Here is a 7,890-nt window from a genome sequence, read left to right as displayed (position 1 = left end):
AGTTTTAAGTACAAAAAACATTCCGATAGAAGGTGATTTTTATCGTAAACATTACATTTTTTTTATAATTTCGACAACCATTTGCATATAGAAGATAAGGTGTCGGGACAAATTTTTTTTTTTCATTTTATAGTACATAAAATAAGCTTTAATTTGATATATGTTTAAAGGACGCAGTATTTCCGGAACATTTTCAAAAATTAAGTTGAAAAAGTTAGTTTTTGTAAAAAAGTTGCAATTTTAAATCCCCCCCCATGAGCAGGTTAAGTGTTAAATTTTCAAAAAAATTATATCAAATGAAAGGAAAATATCTAAGGTTTTAGTTTAAAAAAAAATTATTTTGATTTGTTGATTTTTGAAAAAGTTATGGAAGTTTTAAGAAAAAAAAGTGAAAAAAATGACAAAATTTGTCGATTTTTAAATTTGTAATTTTTTTGGATATTTCCCCCATTTGCGGGGAACGAGGGAAAATTTTTAAATTTTTAAGGGTAATGTCTTCAACTAGATACAATTTGTGATCTTTTGACGTATTGTTAAAAGAAATCTGTCCAGTGAGAGCTGAGAAAAAGTAGTGACAGACACAAAAAAAAAAAAATAAAAAAATAAACACATCATGGTAAAATTAATACCTTCTCAGCTTCGCATCGAAGCTAAAAAAAGTTAATATTTTGAATCCCTCTTGTGGGCATGTAAAGGGTTAGATTTATAAAAAAAAACCAAATGATAGATAAAGACATGCATCTAAATAAAAAAAAATATACTGATTTGGTCATTTTTGATAAAGTTATAACAATTAACAAAGTTATAAGTTTTATACACTGGACTACAAGGAACTTCCATCAGAAACAAAAATATACTATTCTAAATCAACTTTTCGCGATGTTTTAAAATGTGCAATTAGACTTTTTCTATAACTTCTAAGTTTTAATATTATTAAAAAATAGTTTTTACATATAAAAAAAAATAATTAAGAACAAAAAAAATTGTTTTAAATTAATACTGATTTGATATAATATTTAATATTAATTTGATTATTAATAAGTTAAAAATAAGGAAAATGACATATTTAACCAATTTTGTTAATCGTTTAAAGTTGATTGTTGTAAATGTTTATAAAAAAAAAAAAAAATTTATTTTACCATAACTTTTAGCTCAATTGGTAAGTTTGACATTGACATAATTAAATAGAAAATTTTATGACAATTAAAAAAATTGTATCGTTAAGATCAATATGCAGTCAGAAAGTTTTATAATTACTATTTATTGTAAATTTATCAGAAAAGCTCAATATTTTTTTGCATTTTTATGGTAATAGATAACTTAAATAGAAGTAATAGTAATAATTTCCTAGGAACTTTTGTTGTTTGTTGAAAAGATTCTATAATTGAAATATTGAGAACTTAATTAATTTTAATGATTTACTTTAACTAAATGTACCAATCAAAACAAAGTTGTTAAAAAGATTTACTCAATTGAGTTTATTATAAAATTTGATTATATTTGTAAAAATCAATTGTTAATTCAGGAGAAAAAACAATCATTTTTTTTAGAAATGATTTATATAGCAACACGTTAGAAAAAAATTTGAATATTATAGTCTAATAGTAGCACACACAAACAGAGTAATAAAATTATTAAATTACAAAGTAAAATGATTTAATTTTGTAGTTGAAACCTATCATATCAAACTTCATTCGTTAATAAATATTTTGAAAACATTAGAAATTAATGATTTTAATTGTCTTTATGGAGACGATGTAATAACTAACTGTTTAATTGATAAATTAGAATTTTTTTTTCAATTTTTGAGAGTAATATCTTCAACTAGATACGAATTGTAGTAATTTGACGTATTGTTGAAAAAAGTAGGTCAAGTTAGAGCAGAGAAAATAAATGATAGTCACAAAAAAATATCTTCTCGGCTTTGCATCGAAGCGAAAACTTAAAATATAGTAAAATAATTTTAATACGAATAAGAAATTTCTTCTTGCAAGGGGCGACTAAAGTGATGGGATCCTTGATCTTTATTGAAGTTATTGAATCTAAATGTGATAAAAATCAAACGAGTTAAAATTTATACTAACTTAAAAAGAATTAAGAAAAAATGCAAAAAATTCATTGCCATATGCGGGTTGGAACCTCGTACCCCAAGCGTGTAAAACATAAATTTTACCAACTCGGCAACCGTACGTTGCTTCCGGCGGTTGAAAAATTGGCTATTTAAGCTAGTTCAAATTTCAAAGTTATTTTTCTCGACTTAAAAGAAACAAACATATTTAAATAAGTTTAACTATCTATACTATATCAATTTTAATTTATATAATATTTATGAAAATCTGTACTCCCCTTGTCAGGTATTTTAAAATAAAATAAAATACAAAACCCAGAATTTTAACACAAAAATAGCATATTTTTGCATACGGTAGTCATTTTTACCATGAAGACAAATCCAGAGGTCAAATTTTTTTTTTTCACATTAAAGTATATTACATAAGCTTTAATTTAAGATATATTTAAAAGTGTCAGTATTTCCGGAATACTTTCAAAAATTAAATTGAAAATATCGTAGTAACAATACGCATGTTTAAAGTTTTGACCCCCCTTGTTAAAGGGGTATGATCCGATTTACAAAAAAAGCGTGCCAGATGAAAGGGGTATATAAATATTTATTATAAAAAAATAATAATATTGATCCATACATTTTTCCAAAAGTTATATAAAATATAAATTAAATAATATAACATATAAAATCGAGATTTTTTTCACGGAAATCGTACGTTTTTCTTTAACTTTGATGTCCGTTTTCACCACGAAGACAAGTCCAGAGGTCAAATTTTTTTTTTTCAAATTAAAGTATATTACATAAGCTTTAATTTAAGATATATTTAAAAGTGTCAGTATTTCCGGAATACTTTCAAAAATTAAATTGAAAATATCTTAGTAACAATACGCATGTTTAAAGTTTTGACCCCCCTTGTTAAAGGGGTATGATCCGATTTACAAAAAAAGCGTGCCAGATGAAAGGGGTATATAAATATTTATTATAAAAAAATAATAATATTGATCCATACATTTTTCCAAAAGTTATATAAAATATAAATTAAATAATATAACATATAAAATCGAGATTTTTTTCACGGAAATCGTACGTTTTTCTTTAACTTTGATGTCCGTTTTCACCACGAAGACAAGTCCAGAGGTCAAATTTTTTTTTTTCAAATTAAAGTATATTACATAAGCTTTAATTTAAGATATATATAAAAGTGTCAGTATTTCCGGAATACTTTCAAAAATTAAATTGAAAATATCTTAGTAACAATACGCATGTTTAAAGTTTTGACCCCCCTTGTTAAAGGGGTATGATCCGATTTACAAAAAAAGCGTGCCAGATGAAAGGGGTATATAAATATTTATTATAAAAAAATAATAATATTGATCCATACATTTTTCCAAAAGTTATATAAAATATAAATTAAATAATATAACATATAAAATCGAGATTTTTTTCACGGAAATCGTACGTTTTTCTTTAACTTTGATGTCCGTTTTCACCACGAAGACAAGTCCAGAGGTCAAATTTTTTTTTTTCAAATTAAAGTATATTACATAAGCTTTAATTTAAGATATATATAAAAGTGTCAGTCTTTCCGGAACATTTTCAAAAGTTAAGTTGAAAAAGTTCTACTTTCTATACGCATTTTAAAAGGTTTGCACCCCCCCTGTATAAAGGGAAATGGTCCGATTTTAAAAAAAAGTATGTCGAATGAAAGAAGTATATATAAAGTATTTATCATTAAAGAATAAAGTTGATTCATGCATTTTTTAAAAAGTTATAGCAACATAATGTTAAAAAATGTAAAATATAATATCAAGAATTTTTTCACAAAAATAGCATATTTTTGCATACGGTAGTCATTTTCACCATGAAGACAAGTCCAGAGGTCAAATTTTTTTTTTTCAAATTAAAGTATATTACATTAGCTTTAATTTAAGGTATATATAAAATTGTCAGTCTTTCCGGAACATTTTCAAAAGTTAAGTTGAAAAAGTTAATTTTTTGTAAAAAAGTTACCATTTTGAAACCCCATCCTGTGGGCTGTTAAAGGGTCAAATGTTCACAAAAATATATAAAATGATAGGTAATTATCTAAGGTATCTATAAAAGAAAAAATTATATTGATTCGGTCATTTTTAAAAAAGTTATGGCAGTTTTAAGTAAAAAAAAATGAAAAAATATCGAAAATTAGCGATTTTTAAATTTGTAATTTTTTGGGGGATTTCCCACGTTTACGGGGAACGAGGGAATTTTTTTCAATTTTTGAGGGTAATGTCTTCGACTAGATACGATTTGTGATCTTTTGACATATTGTTCATCAAAATCGGTCCAGCGAGAGCTGAGATTGAGCGTTCACAGACACAAAAAAAAAAATAAAAAAAAAAAAAAAAAAAAAAAAAAACACATCATAGTAAAATTAATACCTTCTCAGATTCGCATCGAAGCTAAAAGTGATGAAAAAGTTGACGCTTGAGACAACATGATCTTTTGGATCTAAAAAGTGAATAGTAAAACAACAAAATCGATCTTGCAATAGCTAAGAATTTTCATAGGCAAACATAAAAAAACTTACGTCATAGTAAAACCAATATCTTTTCAACTTGGAGTCGAAAATAAAAATAGTAATATTTGCGATCTTTTAATCGAAATATTTTATAATATTATAATATTATTGTGTTACAATGTAAAGTTTTAACTTGAGTGCTAATAAAAAATTAAAATTTTAAAAATTATTGAAAATAGGAAAGTACTAATAGGAACTTTTTAAAACGCTTTTCTGTTAAAATTACTTAGCGTACTCGGATTTTCAAATTTTTTTTTCGACGAAAGTACTTGGTCACGAGTCATCAGGAAAATTATTGCCGCTCGCCCGAGAGAGTTTTAAAATTTCGACCGTTTACGAATAAAATACTTGCTGACGTTAGCATTGAACGACTTAAGTTTTGAAATTTTCACCAGGCCCGCTCAATAACATTTCTGAGATATCATATAAAAAACAATTCAATCTGTTCATTTTTCACAGTTTTACGACCTTTTTTTTTAATATAACGAGGAAAAAAAAAACTTACTGGGAAAATTACTTAGCGTGCTAGGAGTTTATAATTTTTTTTTAAATCCACGCGCATTGTTATTATTATGAGTGTATTCTATTCACTTTGATTTTTAGCAAAAAAATTCTATAGCATGTTTACTAAAGTAAAAAATAAAAATACCCTCTTAAAATAATTTCTAAATACGCATAAGGGGAATACCTCATTAACAAACGTCAACCTTATACCCAATACATTTTACTGTATTCTCTTTTTGAATTTTCCTGATTTAAATTTTTAATATATTTTTGTTACATTGATTTTCATGTATTATATGTATTTTCCCTACAAAACACTTATCGTGCCCGTCGTAGCCGTAATCAGTGCCCTACTTAAAAGGATGGCCTAAAGAGACTTACGCGTCGAAGTCACTTGAGGCTCATAGGGTCCCTGGTCTGGGCCAGAGCCTCAGCTAGGCTAAGCGTAATATCTACCTAATAAAGCAAATTTTCATATTAAATACAAGTTAATGTAGTATGTGTATTATATTTTTGTACAGGGCCGAATTAAGACCTATATGGGCCCCAGAGAGGTACCTTGGCGATTACCCAATTATAGTATATGACATAACCTTTGATTTGATATATGTTTAAAGGACGCAGTACTTCCGGAACATTTTCAAAAGTTATGTTGAAAAAGTTCTATTTTTTATACAATGTTTCAAGTTTTAAACGCCCCCTATAACAGGGGAAATTGTCCAATTTTAATAAAAAGTATGCCAAATGAAAGATGTATTTAGAAGAAAAAAAATGTGTTAATAAAATTTTTCATTTTTCGAAAAGTTATAGCATTTTTAAGTTGAAAATTTAAAATCAAAAATTTTAACAAAAAATAGCGTTTTTTAACTACGACAGCCGTTTGCATGCAGCAGATAAAGTGTCGGGACAAATTTTTTTTTTCATTTTATAGTACATAAAATAAACTTTAATTTGATATATATTTAAAGGACGCAGTATTTCCGGAACACTTTCAAAAGTTAATTTTTTGTGAAAAAGTTGTCATTTTGAACCCCCTCCCCCCGTGGACAGGTAAAGTGTCAGATTTATAAATAAAACATACCAAATGATAAGTTAAGACATCAAGCATCTATATAAAAAAATAATTATATTGATGTGTTCATTTTTGAAAAAGTTATGGCAGTTTTAAGTAAAAAAAATTGAAAAAATGTGGAAAATTAGCGATTTTTAAATGTGTAATTTTTTTGGAGTATTCCACTATTTACGGGAACGAGGGAAATTTTTTCAATTTTTGAGGGTTATGTTTTCGACTAGATATCATTTGTGATCTTTTGGCGTATCGTTAAAGGAAGTAGATTCGGTGAGAGCTGAGAAAAAGTGGTAACACACACAAAAAAAAAAATCATATTAAAATTAATGCCTTCTTAGCTTCGCATTGAAGTTAAAAATCATTCAATATACATAAATTATTTTTCAATTAGTTGAAATATTTTATATTTCATATGATATTTTCAACATTTTAGAGTAAAATAATAATAGTATAAATATAAAATATAAAATACTATAATATAAAATATAATAGTTTTTAAAAAAAGTAACCTAAAATATTTAATATAACAGAAGTTATCAAATTTGTCAAAATATTGTGAGACAGTCTGTATAGAAAACTAACGTGTCTCATCCACGGAAAAACCATTGTAACAGCCGCAGTCATTGCAATTGCAACACTTCCCAACAAATCTTATCTTGAAATTCCAGTGAATAAACGCAAAATAACACCGAGTAATAGGCCTTAGCTTTTGTGGGTGATCTATCGCATATCACACGTGCAACACGCTTATTATCAAGTTGTCTACGTCATATCAATTGATGTATGTTATGTAACTCGATCAGCCGGTTAAAAATCAGGCTCAATTATGTATGTATGACTTTAAAAAAACAACGTCATCATGAGCACACCAATAAATCTGTCGTGATAAGTGAGATGCTAAGGACTACCCTTAGTAATAGGGTAGTTTGATCAAATCCTTCGATTCGCTCGCTCGTTATATACTTACGTGGGCGCACTATACCCGAAACCGATACGAAAGCCGCATAAATATTATAATCAATGTTCTTGACTAGAGTACGGACTAAAGACCAGGGTCAAGTTGTCCGAGAGGGTGTACGGAAATATATCGTGTGCTGTGAATTTATCGCTGACCAACTCTAAGTGTTCGAAATTTCCTGTTTTTCCATAAACGTTTGTTAAGAGTGCTTCGTGAATTCAATTAGGTGAAACAATTTCTTGAAAATTGGACGACAATAGCCACTGACAAAGGTTCAGCAAGCAGGTAAGAAAAATTGTTGCATGCAATCTGTTTTTTGTGATGGTTGCACGATAGAATTTAACAGGTATTACCATTTTTAACTTTTCTATTGCCCTGAAGGATGTTAGTTATAATCGAAGATTTAAAAATAGCTATCCACAGTCCCAAGGTGATCCACTTAATTTCTGCGATCGCGACGGCGAAAATGTCACCCAACTCAGTAGCGTAGGTGGTGTTTAAATGATATTTATTGCTTATATTATGTTAGTAACTAAGGACAATGCAACCGGTTTGCCGGCGGGTCACGGAACTGCAAACTTGTTTTACATGTTTGATTTAAATGAGACACGTCGCGAAAGGAGCAATTTGTGAAACACAGCCATTTCCACGTTCATTGTCGTGTTTTTAAAAAGATTAATTGTTACACGTTGCACCTACGATTGGTAGTAACGTTGAGATCAAAATCCCACTCAAAAACT

The sequence above is a fragment of the Daktulosphaira vitifoliae genome, unplaced genomic scaffold (genome assembly GCF_025091365.1).
Source record: "Daktulosphaira vitifoliae isolate Bord-2020 unplaced genomic scaffold, ASM2509136v1 Scaffold_1, whole genome shotgun sequence".
NCBI lineage: Eukaryota > Metazoa > Arthropoda > Insecta > Hemiptera > Phylloxeridae > Daktulosphaira > Daktulosphaira vitifoliae.
The sequence above is the reverse complement of the archived record's forward strand: the minus strand, read 5'-3'. Positions refer to the sequence as shown.